The sequence below is a fragment of the Nycticebus coucang genome, chromosome 24 (genome assembly GCF_027406575.1).
Source record: "Nycticebus coucang isolate mNycCou1 chromosome 24, mNycCou1.pri, whole genome shotgun sequence".
Classification (NCBI taxonomy): Eukaryota; Metazoa; Chordata; class Mammalia; order Primates; family Lorisidae; genus Nycticebus; species Nycticebus coucang.
The window spans coordinates 3,216,430-3,234,515 of NC_069803.1; the positions used below are offsets into that span (position 1 = coordinate 3,216,430).

The 18,086-nt window shown below is 40.3% G+C and overlaps 1 protein-coding gene across 5 annotated transcripts in view; it reads left to right on the forward strand.

Moving 5' to 3' along the window:
• Nucleotides 1–735: 735 nt before the first annotated feature.
• The window catches only part of NSD3 (nuclear receptor binding SET domain protein 3), a 140,859-nt gene continuing 123,508 nt past the window's right edge, over nucleotides 736–18,086 (forward strand). For 4 of the 5 annotated variants that reach the window (XM_053578507.1, XM_053578508.1, XM_053578509.1 and 1 more), the window contains exon 1: nucleotides 736–919. The gene's annotated coding sequence lies outside the window, so the exon portion shown is untranslated. Of the gene's footprint in view, nucleotides 920–12,893; nucleotides 12,964–18,086 lie in introns of those variants that run through there. The other variant, XM_053578506.1, reaches the window with a different exon arrangement.

The following is an 18,086-nucleotide window of genomic DNA, read 5'->3' on the forward strand; positions in this document are numbered from 1 at the left end:
CGTTCCCGGTCTTCGCACCGGGTGCCCGCTTGTCGGCTCTTTCTAACATCTAGGAGCGGTTGCTCGGTGTCACCCTGAGGAGTCCCGTGTGGCGTTCTGTGCGTGCTGTTACTAATTAGTACCAAAGACCTCGCACCAGCACGGTTTTGTCCACAGGCCCCTCCTCTCATCCGTCTTCTCAGTCTGGTGGTTTTGTGCTGCCTTCTACTCTCCGTCGCACCTTCCCTTCGGCCTCTCGGCCTGGTCGCCTGCAGGCTCCGGCCAGGTCCCGACGCCCCCGGGCCGCCCCTCCTCTGCGCCCTGTCGACGGGCCCGTCCTCCCCGGCCCCCCTGCGCCCCGATCCCGGACTGCATTTCCCGGCAGGCGCCGCGGCGCGCGGCCAATGAGGGCCCGAGGATTTGGCGGCGGCGGCGCCCCGAGAGTCGGGGTGGGGGGGCTTTGTGCGCGGCGGCGGCGGGTGCGGGCGCGGGTGCGGACGCGGGCGGCGGCGGCGGCCAGCGCGGAGGCCAAGGGGGGACTGTGCACAGGTCGCCGCGGTGAGGCGTGCGGACTCCGAGTCGAGCCCTGAGGACCCTACCGCCCCGGTCCGGCCGCCAGCCGCAGGCTCTTCACCGGCAGCGACGGCTGCGCGACGACCCCAGTCCCTCCGCCTGCCCTTCCCAGCCCACCTCCCGCAGCCTTCCTTCTCCCCGCAGCACGCCCGGCCTGGCCCGGCCGTGGCCTTCCTCGGTGCCGGCGCCATGGCAGAGGCGTCCAGCGCGGGGGAAATCTAGCCTGGGGATTTCATGCGGCCTAGCTTCGTGCCTCCTCCTCGCGCGGCCCCGGCGGCTGCTCGCGCCCCAGCCCCACTCCGGGCCTCCGTGTGTCTCCTGTGATCGCACTGACACGGCCGGGGGGTTAGAATGGAACAAACTGAAGGTAAAGTGCGTGTGTGTGCACGCGTGTGTAGTGCGAGGAAGCGCTGAGGAGGGAACGACGGGGAGGGGGCGGCTTAGGGTTGGGGTCCGGGGAGACCCTGACAGGAATGGAAGGAGAAGCGGGTGGCCTGAAAGGGTTCGAGGGGAGTCTTGACGCAGGAGCAGATGGCAAGGTGGGGGATGTGGAGGAAATTGGGGGGTGGGGCCGGGGAGGTAGGATTGGTGTGAGAGATGGAGTGGCGCTGAGCTGGGAATTGGGAGTAGAGGTGGGATGGGGGCGGGGATAGAGATGGGAACCAGGGAGGGCAGGGAAAGAGAAGAGGAGTTAGATTTAGGGTCCTCCGCGGACTGAGATATAGGGAGGTTTGGGGGTGGAGTGTGGGAACTAGGAGAGTCTGGGGAAAAGGGATAGGATTTGATGGAGGAATGGGGAACCTTATGGGAATCAAGGGAAACAAGGGAATGGATGTGGAGCGAAAGGGATGAAAAATGATAGAGGCAGGATGCAATAGGAGGATAGGAAGCAGACGCAGGAAACTGGGAGACGTAGGATTGGGTTAGGGAAGGAAATTAACTGAATGTTGGTGGGGATGAGAATGACCGACTTGAGCATCACAGAGTGAGAGGAAAAGAAGGGGATGGGGGTTATTAAAGTGTTAGGCAGGGAAGCCTTTTGTTCGTGTATTTCTGTGTATAGAGAAGCTGGTGATTATGGGATTGTGATTGTTATGAAATGGGAGGTGTTTTGAGGGAGGAGGAGACGTGTTTGGGTTATGGTTGGGGGGACAGGGAGAGACAGGGCCGTAATTTGGTGGTTTTGGTAAGGGAGTGAAGACTATTCAGATTTAAAGGGGGCAGGGGCAGCCATGTTTGCTACCAGGCACTGCAGTGTAAATAAATTCCTTTTCCTCCCCGACATCGGTATGAATCTGGAAGGGGCTAGTTCAGATCCTTGACCCCTTTTCTTTCTAATCATGAACTCTTTCCTCTTTACATCTTGGGTCACTTAAAATTTTTCATAACCACCAAAGAAGGTCGTGATGTTTTCCATCGTGTGTGTTTTGCTGCTTTTCTCCGTCTCTTTCCCCTCTTCTTTCTGGTTGCAAACAAGACATGCTAATGAACTGCAGGGTAAATATAACCCTTCTAATCGGTTTAAAACAAAATTATTATTAGCTCAAGGAATCATTACAACTCATATATTAATCATCATGAAAAATCTTTTATATATTAAAAATCCATTTGTCTCAGGAGCTCCAAAAGCAGTCAACATGTCTTCTGCAATTCTTTAAGTAAACAAGGAAATTGCATCGTTATTTTACTTGGGCCTGTGCTCTTGGCAGAGCTCCTTTTGGGGGTGAAAGGAGAGTAGGAAGATCTGCTCTTGGTAAATTATCTGCTTGCTGGATTTTGAATGTTGAAAAATTAGGAGCGTATTTTAGAATGATGTTTCTGATAGCTTTTGCTTATAGATGATGGGTGTGTTAAGAATAGTGTTTTTTTTTTCTTTCTTTCTTCTTTTTTTTTTTTTAATAAACTCTCTCCTCAATCCCTTCCTTTTGCTTTCATGTAAGGCAATGATCTATGAAGTAGGCTGGGAGTTCTTAGAGCCTCATTGAGATACCAGGGTTTGTTTGTTTGGTAGAAGTTCAGGACACTCTCAGGAAAGCTACTGTAACTCTTCAGTGTATTCAAATGTAACTACTTATGCACTTTGATATAGTTACTATTCTAAAGGTTTAAATTCTGACAAACTTAGAGTAGATAAATTGGTAATAAGTGGAGCTTATTTTATTTTAATATTGAATCAAATATTTGTGACTTTTTGTTTTTGTTTTACAGTTGTAATTGGGGTAACCCAAACTTTAGTACATCACATTGATATTGAAACTGTTCTCAATACCAAAAAGGTCTGTTAAAATTTTAATATGGTGGACTCAAACCAATTGTACTATATATTGATTTGATGTACCTTAATGGCAACATTCTCTCAGTTGTTATATAGAAACTTAGGATATGTTCATGGTTTGTTGGAAAAATTAAGTTGAATATAGGGCGGCGCCTGTGGCTCAAAGGAGTAGAGCACTGGCCCCATATACCAGAGGTGGCGGGTTCAAACCCAGCCCTGGCCAAAAACTGCAAAAAAAAAAAAAAAAAAAAAATTAAGTTGAATATTGTGAGAGTGGTACTTTTGTAAGGGTGTGTTTACTATAAAAGCCAGATTTACAACTTGGAGTATTTTAACTAGATAATATTCAACCTCAATTTTTTGTTAAAATTCTGTGAGGAAAAATTCCATTCAAAAGGCCATTCGTGTTTTTTTGAGTTTATTTTTTTGAGATTTCATTTTTCCTTTTTTAACCAGTTTTTTCTTTCTTTTTTATTAAATCATAGCTGTGTACGTTAATGCAATCATGGGGTACAATGTGCTGGTTTTATATACAATTTGAAATATTTTCATCAAACTGGTTAACATAGCCTTCATAGCATTTTCTTAGTTATTGTATTAAGACATTTATATTCTACATTTAGTAAATTTCACATGAGATTTCATTTATCTATCTCCCACTCCATTGACATGTTATTTGTAATTGATAAATTATATGCTTGAACTATCAGTACCATAAAGTTTTAGGAAAATGAGCAATTATTGTATATTTTAAAACATTTTAAAAGTCAGAAGGTCAAATTGCTTAAAAAATGTATTTTTATGTATTAAGCATTCCATAAAGATTAGAGTTCCCTTTCCAGCCATCATAAATATTCTGCTTCTTTGGACAGGTATCTATATAATGAAGACATCTACTCTTTTTAGGTAATACTTAAAACCCAAACTTTGCTGATTACTACATTTATCAGCCTACCCATTACCTGTGATTGCTTTTTGATCTTAAATTAACGGATACCCTCTTATACTGATCAGATTGAATGAGTTTTGGTTAAAGGATATTGATCATCTGTGAAATTGATCATTTAATGAAATGTCAAATTTGAAGATAGGTTTTGGAGTTCATAATATTCATAATAATCCTGTGCTATACTACGTTCCTTACATGCATGGTTTCCTTTTATCCTCCCAACAATTTTATAAAGTTAATACTTTCACCTCCTTTTTACAAATGGAGAAATTGAGGTTATGTACTTTAACATTACATAGGTGGTAAATAGTAAAGCCAGCATTTGAGCCCACGTCTTGTCTAATTATAGAACTTTTAGTTTCTTTTCGCTTTCTCTTTCTGTTTTCTTTTCCTTTTTTTTTTAGACTGCAGTCTTGCTCTGTCTCTCAGGTTGGAACTCCTGGGCTCCAAGAGATCCTCCCACCGTGGCCTCCCTAGTAGCTAGGACTACAGGTGTCCCTCACTTCGCCTGCTCATTTTTTTTATTTTTATTTTTTGTAGAGATAGGGTCTCAATATACGGCCAGGCTAGTCTCAAACTCCTGGTCTCAAGCAGTTCTTTTCACTCTGGCCTCCCAAATTGCTGGTATTTGAGGTGTGAGCCACCACACCCAGACTACTTTTAGTTTCTTTTAAAAATTAAAAAAAGTAATACATGTTCATCATTTTAAGGCTAAGTTGTTTGTTTGTTTGTTTGTTTTTTAGAGACAGAGTTTTACTCTGTCTCTCGGTAGAGTGCTGTGGCGTCACACAGCTCACAGCAACCTCCAGCTCTTGGGCTTAGGTAATTCTCTTGCCTCAGCCTCCCGAGTAGCTGGGACTACAGGTGCCTATCACAATGCCCAGCTGTTTTTTTTTTGTTGTTGTCATCATTGTTGTTTAGCTGGTCCGGGCCGGATTCGAACACCCCAACCTCAGTGTATGTGGCCGGCACCATAAACACTGTGCTACAGGTGCCAAGCCAGGCTAATGTTTTTAAAAAGCTTATATATAATGTTTTCATTTTTACTGTTGACCTTAGTTAATATGTAATATGTCCTTTAAACATTTTTGTAATATGTTGTACCTGCATAGTGTGGCATGAAAAGAAGGTAAAAGGTATATTTTCAATTTTGTGAATTTAGAGGACATTCAGTTTTTACTAAATGGGTGAGTATTGTTACTCCTAAAGTACATTTGCCTATTGACAAGATTTTGAATTTGAAAAGGCTCTTTGAAAAAGGATTCTTAACTTATTTTTAAATTTTAGATGTGGATCTTTATTGTCATTAACTGTTCTATAGTAATAACCCCAACAACCTTATTATCAGCTTCCCCTTTCCATGTAGATTTAGGGCTATGTTGAGAAGAAAGTGAATAGGGAAATGAAAAATTTTTATATTCATACAGGTTCCATTTTAACCGTATATAACACTGAAAGACAAAACATAATACCTTACATTTGTATGGCATCTTCTGAGATGTTTGATACAGTTCCCACACAATAACATGACTTTTTTTAAAATGTGAATTTGGAAAGTACAAGTATTATTTAACTTAATCTAAAAATGGGAAATGTGAGATTTCAAGGATACCTCTAGCTGAAGAGACTGTCATGTTCAGTAGAAAAAGGTTTTCATATTTCAGAGTAATCACTTTAAAACATGTTTTTATTTATTTATTTATTTATTTTATTTAAAAGACAGGGTCTCCTTATGTTGCCCAAGCTGGACTTGAATTCCTGGGCTCAAGCAGTCTTCCTGTCCCAGCATCACAAGTAGCTGAGACTGTAGGCATGTGCCACTGCACCCCACTTAGAATGATTACTTTAAAAAAAAAATTTTTTTTTTTTTTTTTTTTGAGACAGAGCCTCATTATGTCGCCCTCGGTAGAGTGCTATGGTGTCATAGCTCATAGCAACCTCAGACTCTTGGGTTTAAGCCATTCTCTTGCCTCCGCCTCCCAAGTAGCTGGGACTACTGGCACCCACCACAACGCCCAGCTATTTTTTTTTTTTTTTTGGTTGCAGCCGTCATTTTTGTTTGGCGAGCCCGGGCTGGATTCAAACCCGTCAGCTCAGGTGTATGTGGCTGGCGCCTTAGCCGCTTGAGCCACAGGCGCTGAGCCAGAACCTGCTTTTTTAAATTTTGGAATAAGTTATATGCATACTTCCTAAAACATATAGGTTCCTGTTTTTGTTTCTGTTTTTTGTTTTTAGGCATAGTCTCAAGATGTCACCCTGGGTAGAGTGCTTTGGCATCACAGCTCACAGCAACCTCAAACTGTTGGGCCTAAGCTATTCTCTTGCCTCAGCTTCTCAAGTAGCTGGGACTCCAGGTGCCCACTACAGCACCCAGCAATTTTTCTGTTACAATTGTTATTGTTGTTTTAGCTGGCCCTGGCTGGGATCCAACCTGCCAGCCTCCATGTATGTGGCTGGTGCTCTACCCAGTGAGCTATGGGTACCACCTAACATATAGGTATTTTAAATTCAAGAAATGGGTTGCTTCCTGAGATTTTGTGGATAAAACAATTTACTTTATCAAATTGATTTGAGAGTAAGAAGATCATATGCAGACTTGCCTAGAGACATTTTGGCTATAGCTGAGACAATATTGTGTCTATTGAGTCTTATATTATATAACCTCTCTTAGCTGTGGAGGCTTAAGAAAGTTGTGTGGGGTGGACACACTGGTTTACGTCTATAACCCCAGCACTTTGGGAGCCTGGGCAGGAGAATTGTTTGAGGCCAGCCCAGGCAATATAGCGAGATCCCAGTCTGTACAAGAGATAGTAAAAATTAGCTGGGTGTGATGATAAGCATGTAGTCCCAGCTACTTGGAAGGCAGGAAAATTACTTGAGCCCAGGAATTTGAGGTTATGGTGAGCTGTGATCACTGCACTCCAGCCTGGGTGACCAAGTAAGACCTTGTCTCAAAAAGACATAACAGGGCTGGGTAAGGTGGCTCACGCCTGTAATCCCAGCACTCTGGGAGGCTGAGGCCAATGGATTGCCTGAGCTCAAGAGTTCCAGACCAGCCTGAGCCAGAGCTAGACCTCGTCTCTAAAAATAGCTGGACTTTGTGGCGGGTGCCTGTACTTCCAGCTACTTGGGAGGCTGAGGCAAGAGGATTGCTTGAGCCCAAGAGTTTGAGATTAGTGTGAGCTATGATGCCACAGCACTCTACTGAGGACGACAAAATGAGACTCTGTCTCAAGAAAAAAACACCATAGAAAGCTATATGTAAAAAAAAAAAAAACCCAAAAAACTTTCCAAATGTCCATTTAAATCCATTTTAAAGTTATGAAATGTGACATATACCTAAAGGACATAAAAGCCTAAACATACGGCTCAGCACTCGCAGCAGTGGTTATGGCACTGACCACATATACCGAGGCTGGTGGGTTCGAATCCGACCTGGACCAGATAAACAACAATGACAACTGCAATCACAACAAAAAAAATAGCTGGGCAGGTACCTATAGTCCCAGCTACTTGGGAGGCTGAGGCAAGAGAATAGCTTAAGCCCAAGAATTTGAGGTTGCTGTGAGCTGTGATGGCACGATACTCTACTGAGGGTAACATAGTGAAAGTATGTCTCAAAAAAAAAAAAAAGAAAGAAAAGAAAAAACTAAACATACAGTATGAACAAAAATTAGAAAATGAATGTCGCGTAGCTAACAGCCAGGTAATAAACCCTTTAAGAAAAGCTGCGCGGTGTTGCCTTTGGTTTAGCTGGTATTGCCTTGGCGATAGTTGAACTTTAAGGTAAAAACATACTCAATGTCTCACTTGTTTTTTTTTTTAATGATAAGAACCTGAAAAATTCATAGCCATGCAGGTCAGCAGATATAAAAATGAGATAACCAGTTTTTAATTATTGTCAAAAGGAATATCTGGACAATAAAAATAATAGTTTTTTTTTTTTTTTTTTGTAGAGACAGAGTCTCACTGTACAGCCCTCGGGTAGAGTGATATGGCGTCACAGCTCACAGCAACCTCTAACTCTTGGGCTGCTTACGCGATTCTCCTGCCTCAGCCTCCCGAGCAGCTGGGACTACAGGCGCCCGCCACAACGCCCGGCTATTTTTTTTGTTGCAGTTTGGCCGGGGCTGGGTTTGAACCCGCCACCCTCGGCATATGGGGCCGGCGCCCTATTCACTGAGCCACAGGCGCCGCCCAAATAATAGTTTTTTAATTAGGATAGACATTTAGTGATTTGTGACGTTAGTGCCTAATTGATGAATAATGAAAAAGTAATACTGAATCCTACAAAAAATGCCATTTTATACATAGTATTATTTAGATTTCATCTTTGTTGCACTTTTTGGTAGGCTTCAATGACTGTTAGTTTTAAATTAATATGCAAACTCTAAAATGACTTTGCTTAGAATATGTCAATTTGCCTATATAATATACATATACATAGGTGTGTTTGTGTGTATACATACATTATATACACATATACAGGTGGCCATAAAGTTTGGGTGCAATTGCACACAGACTTTATTGCCACCCTGTGATTTTTTTTTTTTTTTTTTTTTGAGACAGTCTCACTCTGTTGCCCTTGTTGGAGTGCTGTGGCATTTCAGCAATCTCAAACTCTTGGGCTCAAGCAATCCTCTTGCCTTAGCCTCCCAAGTAGCTGGGATTATAGGCACCTGCCACAATGCCTGGCTATTTTGTTTTGTTTTTTAAGTAGAGATGGGATCTCGCTCTTGCTCAGGGTGGTCTCCAGCTCCTGAGCTCAAGCTCAATCCACCTGCCTTGGCACTCCCAGAGTGCTAGGATTACAGGTGTGAGCCACTGTATCTGGCTAATTTGCCTATATTTTTATAGGTATCTTAGGTATCTTATCTAACATAAACTAGTTTGGCACTCAAGCTTTCTCGGTAGTGAAACATTCAGAGTAATAAACTGAGACGTGATCAGTAATAGCAATCTGTGTTTGATCCTTCATCCTTGGTACTCTCGAATCTTACCTTTTCTGTAATTTGGCCGTGCGCCAAATTTCTTTTGAAACTAGGGAATCTTACTGGATTATGCTTCCCTGGATGTCTATTATTTTCTTACATACTTGGAAAGGTTAGATGTTGACTTTCAAGGATGACAATAACAGAAAAAACTAAATACTTTTTCTCCTTTAATTACTTGCTGAATACAATCTATTTGCATAAGCCTATGTAATGTGGACTTTAAAAAATACTATATATATATTTTTTGAGACAAAGTCTTACTTTGTCACCCTTGGTAGAGTGCTGTGTCATCATAGCTCACAGCAGCCTCAAACTCTTGGGCTCAAGTGATTCTCTTGCCTCAGCCTCCCAAGTAGCTTGGACTATAGGCACCCACCACAACGCCCAGCTATTTTTAGAGATGGGAGTCTCACTCTTGCTCAGGCTGGTCTTGAACTCATGAGCCCAGGCAATCCACTCATCTGGGCCTCCCAAGGTGCTAGAATTACAGGTGTGAGCCACCATGCTGGGCCTGAAAAAGGCATTTTAATAATATTTGTGCATATAAAGTCTTTATTTGGTTGTTATAATTTTCTCACTTTAAGCGGTCTCCTTTTTTTATGCTCTCTGCAGGAACCAGATGCATTAGAACATAGAATATTTCATATTAGAAATATTTCATGTTAGAAACTTTGGTGAGAAACTTCTCATTTTGCTTAACTATTTCCTTGAATTCCTTTCTGTAATGGAATTAATCTGTTATTTTCTACTCCCACTGAAGTTTAAATTAAGCCATTTTTTTTCCTCTGTAAGGATGGTAAATAATTATTTTAAATCTTGACATAAACATATGTGGAGTTTTCCTAGATATGTAAGTAAATATGATTTGATGTAATTATTTTTAAAAGCATAAATTGGGTGATTTGGCTATGTGTATGAAGTAGAGTTAATATGCTTTTAGTCACCTCATGGTTTCTGTGTTGTAACGTGTACATTAGAATTTATTTTAATGGGTGATAGAATTAGTTAAGGTATTGAGGTATGTATATGCATGCATACAAATAATACCCCTAAGAAATGCCAATGTCCTGATTAGATTTTATTTCATTTCATTTTCATTTTTTTCTTTTGAGAGACAAGATCTCTCTTACGCACAGGGTGGAGTTTGGTGGCCCAGTCATACCTTAATGCATTCTTGAGCTGGGCTCAAGCAATCCTCTTACCTCAGCTTCCTGAGCAACTGGAACTACAGGCATGTGCCACCACACCTGCTTTTTTTAGTAAAATTTTTTTGTAGAGAGGGGGTCTCACTATGTTGCACAGGCTAGTCTCCAACTCCTAGCCTCAAGAAATCCTCCCACCTTGGCCTCCCAGAGAGCTGGGATTATATTCATTAGCCACTGTGCCTGACCCATGTTTTAATTTTTAATGGGAAACTCAAACTTTTCCAAAGTGGCTACTAGTTTTAAAATAATGTTTATTGTGTTTAAATTATGCAAGGGTTTATTATACATAAATTGAAAACTAGTAAGATATAAAGAAAATTAAAGTCAGGCAGCACCTGTGGCTCAAAGGAGTAGGGCACTGGCCCCATATGCCGGAGGTGGTGGGTTCAAACCCAGCCCCAGCCAAAAACTGCAAAAAAAAAAAAAAAATTAAAGTCATCTGAAGTCCTACCAGCTGGGAGTAACTACTATTAATATTTTGTTCTATATTCTTTCAGCATTTTTTACATACATGTGTATTGTTTTACAGAATTGGAGTTGTGCATTCCTATTATTATAACATGTTTTATTTTTTTGAGACAGAGTCTCACTTTGTCGCCCTCAGTAGAGTGTTGTGCCGTCACAGCTCACAGCAACCTCCAACTCCTGGACTTAGGCGATTCTTTTGTCTCAGCCTCCCGAGTAGCTGGGACTACAGGCACCTGCCACAATACCCAGCTATTTTTTTTTTGCAGTTTTTTTGGCTGGGGCTGGGTTTGAACCTGCCACCTCCGGCATATGGGACCAGTACCCTATCCTTTGAGCCACAGGCATTGCCCCTCACCCAGCAGTTTTTTGTTGCAGTTTGGCCAGGGCTGTGTTCAAACCCACCACCCTCAGTATATGGGGCCAGCGCCCTACCCCCTGAGCCACAGGTGCCACCCACATCCTCAAACTCTTGGGCTCAAATGATTCTCTTGCCTCAGCCTCCTGAGTAGCTGTGATTACAGGTGCCCACTACAACACTAGGCTATTTTTAGAGACGGCATCTTGCTGTGGCTTAGGCTAGTCTTGAACTCCTGAGCTCCTTGGCCTCCCAGAGTGCTAAGATTACAGGTGTGAGCCACCATGCCTGGCATGTTTTATTTAACATATTATGAAATATTTGAAATTGTGATTTTAAAAATCAGTGTATATCTGGGCGGCGCCTGTGGCTCAGTGAGTAGGGCACCGGCCCCATATGCCGAGGGTGGCGGGTTCAAACTCAGCCCCGGCCAAACTGCAACAAAAAAATAGCCGGGCGTTGTGGCGGGCGCCTGTAGTCCCAGCTGCTCGGGAGGCTGAGGCAAGAGAATTGCGTAAGCCCAAGAGTTAGAGGTTGCTGTGAGCCGTGTGACGCCACGGCACTCTACCTGAGGGCGGTATAGTGAGACTCTGTCTCTACAAAAAAAAAAAAAAAATCAGTGTATATCTAATCACATGGGTGTGCTATATCTGCTTACCATTTCTCTACTGGTGGTCATTTAGGCACCACTAAGAGGGTGCCTATATATTTGGGACATTATAATTTGATGAACATTTTTACATATTAAAAAATATTGTGTTACTGTAATTATTAAAGTAAATTTTTAGAAGTAGAATTATTTAAAAGATATGAACATTGCAAAGGATTTTAATAGATACTTTTAAGTTGTTCCCCAGAAAGATTTTTTTCTTTCTTTGATATAGAGCCTCAAAAGCTGTCGCCGTGGGTAGAGTGCCGTGGCATCATAGCTCACAGGAACCTCCAACTCCTGGGCTTAAATGATTCTCTTGCCTTTGCCTCCCAAGTAGCTGGGACCACAGGCGCCCGCCACAACATCCGGCAATTTTTTGGTTGTAGTTGTCATTGTTGTTTGGCAGGCCTGGGCTGGATTTGAACCTGCCAGCTCTGGTGTATGTGGCTGGCACCTTAGCTGCTTGAGCTACAGGCACCAAGCTGAAAGATTTTTTCAATAGCAGTTTTATTGAGAAATAATTCTCATACCATACAATTCACCCAACTTACAACTATAATTCAGTAGTTTTTAGCATATTGACAGACTTGTATAGCTATCACCACAATCACTTTTAGAACATTTCCACATAAAACTCCCCACAATATTATAAACACTTTGTTTTTAAAAATTACATTTATTGGCCAGGCACAGTGGCTCACGCCTGTAATCCTAGCACTCTGGTGGGTCAAGGCCAGAGGATCACATGAGCTCAGGAATTGGAGACCAGCCTGAGAAAGAGCGAGACCACATCTCTACTAAACATAGAAAAATTAGCTTGGTGTCATGGCAGGTTCCTGTAGTCCAGCTACTCAGGAGGCTGAGGCAGGAGGATCACTTGAACCCAGGAGTTTGAGGTTGCTGCAAGCTAGGCTGATGCCACAGCACTCTACCCAGGGCAAGAGACTGGGACTCTGTCTCCAAAAAAAAAAAAATTGCATCTGGGACTTTAAAAGTGTAGTACAATGTACAAGAACAGACAGCTTATGTGATATATATTTCATATGCATTTATGAGTGAGATTTTAGAACATTCTCCATGAAAAGGTACATATACATTCCATGTTAATAAAACCTGGCATTTAAGCTATGAAACAAAATGTGAAGTAGGTTGTTTGAATTATAAAATAATACTCCCATTCAATCAAAATGCTTGTATTGAAAGAGCCTTATATGTGGTTTAAAATGTTTCTTTCAATTCATATTTGCTTTATAAACACCTTATTTTAGAAATTATCTGTGAAAAGTGTGTTCGGTCTATACAATTAACTGTAAACAATTAATTTGTCACCTTGTAAGAAGTATAATTTTCTTTTTATTAAGAGAGGTTGGCTAACCTTCCACTCTGAAAGTTGTTGTATTGTTTTATTTGGTTTAATCCATTTAACAAAATGTTTTTTTTCCCATCAGGGTGGACAGTGTAGCATAGGGCAAGAATCAAGGTGGCCTGAGTTTCTGTCCCTTTACCACTGAAGGTCAGTGTTCTCATCTCTAAAGTGTAAATGAAAACTACTACTACTTTGAGTTATAGAGATTCAAATTACAAGTCCTAGAGTTGGCTCAGCATCTGTAGCTCAGCGGCTAGGGCACCAGCTGCATACACTGGAGCTGGTGGGTTTGAATTCAGCCCAGGCCTGCCAAACAACAATGACAACTCCAACCAAAAAATACCAGGCGTTGTGGCGGGTGCCTACAGTCCCACCTACGTGGGAGGCTGAGGCAAGAGAATCACTTAAGCCCAAGAGTTTGAGGTTGCTGTGAGCTGTGACGCCCACAGTTGAGGGCGACAAAGTGAGACTCTCAAAAAAAAAAAAAAAAAAAGTCCTAGAGTGTGGCTAGACCTGCACATACATGTAGTTGGTAATAAATCACTTTTTTAATATCAGGAAGGTAATGTATGCAAAGTGAACTAGGTTTTAGTTGCATGTTTAATGAATGAAGAAATGAACTTATTTGGCCAAAATTTCCTTGCATAGAAGTTAAAAGTTGAACATTAACTAATGCCTGAACAGAATCTTTGCATGGATTTATGTGGGTGTTTTCTCAGTTGGTAAGATAATTCACTGTGGTTCAAGTATAAACATGAAGTTAACTTTCTAGTACAAATTTACTTCCACTGTTAGTACATCTAACATGGTGGCTGTAGCTTCACGGAAGCTTAGTGCTTTAATTAAATAAATAGATGATGTAAAATATGAAGATACGATATTAATAACTTCCTAATGTTCTAACTTTAGTTGCTTATTTTGAAACTAAATCTTGAATGCAGGGTGGCACTGAAAGGGGCAGGGTGCCGGTCCCATATGCTGGAGGTGGCGGGTTCAAACCCAGCCCTGGCCAAAAACCACCATTAAAAAAAAATAAATAAATCTTGAATGCAGTAGAACCTAAAATTCTAAAGTGATAAACAAAAATGGCAAATCCAAACTGGTCTTTATGGAAAAGATAAATTTCATGGATTATTATTTTATTTTTATTATTATTATTTTTGAGACAGAGTCTATGTCACTCTGAGTAGAGTGCTGTCGTGTTACAGCTCACAGCAACCTCAAACTCCTGGGCTAGTGCGATTGTCTTGCCTTAGCTTCCTAAGTAGCTGAGACTCAAGGCGCCTGCCACAACGCCCGGCTATTTTTTTTGTTGCAGTTGTCATTGTTGTTTAGCTGGCCTGGGCCAGGTTCGAACCCTCCAGCTTTGGCGTATGTGGCCGGTACCCTACCCATTGAGCTATGGGCACCACCAGATTATTATTTTAGATAAAATAAATTCCTTAATACTTTAAAAACTATCTGTCATTTTTGGCATACATTTTCTTTTGTGTTTTTGTGGATAATGGAGAATATAAGATAAAAGAAAGTAAAATTTGATCATTTCCAAAATTTTAAGAACAAATCTTAGAAACTATTTTACTATAATTTAAGTGTGTTCGAGGTAAAAATGTTGGAAGATATGTGGATGAACTTGTTGATTTACTAGGTGTCATAGTGAATGAAACAAGATGACTGGTACAAGTTACTTAGTTTATAGCAGTTTTCATTGTGAGCCAGTACGCTTGCTTTAAAGGGACTGGAAAATAATGTAAATTTTCTTCAAGTGGTAATAGCCTATCTCCCTTGTTGTCACATGTGGTCAAGAACAAAGTGAAGACAGTTGAGGTTAAACCAAGTAGCTAAGGGAAACGGGGTGTTTTACTAGTAAGTTTTGAATTAGTGTAAGGCAGTTCAATAGTAACGTGGGTTAGTCAGGAAAAAATAAGAACTACAAAGCAATCTAAAATGTTGTGTAACTTAATGGAATCATAATCAAGTAAAAATTGTATGACTGAATTTAGTGACAGGGTTTATGGTTAAATAAGATACAGATTTTTGTTGTTGTTAACTAATTATGTTCTACTTCACAAAGGTCAGACCTAATGTAGGATATTTTAATGTCTGTGATAATCATCTTTCTCTTAATGCATTGTTAGTGGAAAATTTTAAATGAAAGTTTCAGAAAATATTAGACAGTTATACTTTTAAAAATAGTTTTGCTCTGTTAGTAATTTAAACTCATGGAAATTAAAAAGTAAAAACTGGAAGAAAATGTGTAACTCTCTAATACTTCTTAAGAGAATTTTTTAAAGAGAATTATTGTGGTCATGATGATTTTACCCTGTAAAATCTTATTTATGTACATAAATATTGACTGTGAATTTTATGTAATTGTTTGATATTGCACATAAGGATCATCTTTAAATAATTGTAAGATGGTATATAAGACTTAAATTTAGGCTAGGTGCCTGTAGCACAGTGGTTACAGCGCCAGGCACATGCACCAAAGCTGGTGGGTTTGAGCCCGGCCCAGGCCAGCTAACCAACAATGACAACTGCAACAAAAAAATAGTTGGGCATTGTGGCAGGCACCTGTAGTCCCAGCTACTTGGGGGGCTGAGGCAAGAGAATCGCTTAAGCCCAAGAGTTTGATGTTGCTTGAGCTGTGATGCCACAGTACTCTACTGAGGGCAACATAGTGAGACTCTGTCTCAAAAAAAAAAAAGACTTAAGTTTATTTTTCTAAGCTACATATATTCTTGTCAGCATGCAAATTCAAGCCCTATACTTGTGTATTGGTAACGAGGAAGAATCCCATTTCATTTTCCCATTATTTGGGGTCATTTTAGCTATCTGGATCACCTGATTTAACCTCCTTTATAGACTATATGTGAAAACCCAAAGATGATGTATGTCTTCAGAATTTCTGCAGCTAAGTTATGGGTGGAAGCAGAACTAATTTAAAGTACTGTTATACAATTCATTAGGTCAAGTCTTAGGAACTGTCAGTGCCTCTACTTCTGACATTTTTCTTGCCCTTGGATTTATCTGAGTTTGTCTTATTCTGGCATATGTGACTTCCTTCCAAAATTACAGTACTGTTAGCTTTCTTCAAAAAGTTTATAGTTAGCCTTACTTTTTATAAACTTAATTTTTTTTCTTTTTTTTAATTTTAATTTTTTTAGGTTGGGGGGAAGAGTCTCACTGTGTTGCCTAGGCTAGAGTGTCATGGCATCAACCTAGCTTACAGCAACTTCAAACTCCTGGGTTCAAGAGTTTCAAGATCTCTTCATATAGGAGATCCTGCCTCAGTCTCCTGAGTAGCTAGGACTATAGGTACCTGCCATAACACCCAACTAATTTTTCTATTTTTAGTAGAGATGTGGTCTTGCTGTTGCTCAGGTTGGACTCCTGAGCTTAAGGGGTCCTCTGGCCTTGGTCTTAAAGGGTTAGGATTACAGGTGTGAGCCACGGTGCTCTGCCTAAACTTATAAATTTAAAAGATGTTTTTATTCATGTCAAATGTGAAAAGTAATATGGATTAGTAATATGGAAAATCCACTAGGATTTTCTGTGATGATAGAAATATTTTTTATCTGTGCTAACCACTATTGTAGCCCCAGCTACATTTTTTTTGTTTTTCGTTTTTCCAAGAGACAGAGTCTCACTTTGTCACCCTCAGTAGAGTGCTATGGCATCACAGCCTACAGCAACCTCCAGCTCTTGGGCTTAGGAGATTCTCTTGCCTCAGCTTTCCGGGTAGACGAACTACAGGCAGGCCTGCCACAATGTCTGGCTATTTTTTGTTGCAGTTTGGCTGGGACTGGGTTTGAACCTGCCACCCTCGGTATATGGGGCTGGTGCCCTACTCACTGAGCCACAGGTGCCTCCCCCAGCTACCTGTTGATACTGAACACTTGAAATATGGCTAGTATAAGTGAGGAACTAACTTTTTAACTTAATTTTAACTTGTTTAAATTTAAATAGTTATATGTGGCTAGCACAGATGTAGATATTCTTAATGAAAAGAAAGAATTACGTAGAAATAGGCATAATTTCACATCCTTTGCTCTTGTGATTACTGTATTTGCATGTTTTTGTGGAGTTGATTTTTAAAATCTCATTTTTCCCAGAATATTCATTATCTTAGTGAATAAATCTGTTAATAGGAATTAACTTTTCAGTAATAGTTGTTGGAAAGTTAGAGTATTTTTAAAAATTCTTTTCATTAATGCAGTAATACGTTATAGACTATTGACTAGCAAAACAATTCAAATAAAGAATACTTCACCTTCATTTCAGTATATTATGGACTTTGTGGTTAAATAACAGTTAAGACTTAAGCTTTATATTACATGAATCATAGTTTAAATCTTTTTACTGTAGCCATACCTCAGAAGCCTTTGAAACAAAGTGAATGCAAAAGGAAATAAATGAGATTGCCTCATGTTTATCTATTCACTTGTCTTCTTCCAACCTTTCTACAGGACTAATTCCTGGTTTTGATTCCATTAGTCCTTTTCATACAATCTAGCCACCTGTCACTGTATCAGATTACCCTGTTTTATAGTAGTGTACCATTATCTTTTTTATTTAAGCTTCATGAGAACAGCATCAGGACCTAGAACAGGGTCTAGTACATAGTTGGTCTTCAGTGAAGACCATGTCACAAACAAACAAAAAAAGGACTTTGCAAAGTAAAGATCTTTAACTTGTCACTTGGAGTCTGGGAATAGGCAAGATGAGACTCAGCTTTTGATTATCTTTGCAGCATTGGTTTGGGTAATGCAAGCTGATTAATTAAGAATGATTTTATATAGAAATGTTTCACTGGGACCTTATAATTTAAAAATAAACTTTTGTCCAGACATACAGTATATACAAAATAAATTCTATCCACATCATAGAGTTGGAAAAAGTAAATAAACATGAAAAGATTTTTTCATGGTCAGTTTATGCCTAGTCAGTCATTTCTTAGTGAAGACTGGTTATAGGATTTGCCCGGAGTCGTTTGTATGCTGTTGGTGGAATGTAGAGGAGAACTGTCAAATCCTTATTTTTTCAGTGTGTTGTTTTGACTAAAGACCCATAAATGAATGTCAGTGTGTAGCAGACACAGGCAGGTTGATAAAAGGAATATTTGGTGTTTATTGTTTGTGTTATCTGTGAGTAGAGACCAAATATTCTCTTACAGTAAATTGGGTGATCTAATTTCTAACTTTTAAATGCCAACATGATAAATGTGGAAAGGGTTTTGGCTTTACTCAGGTGTTTCTATACATATTCTT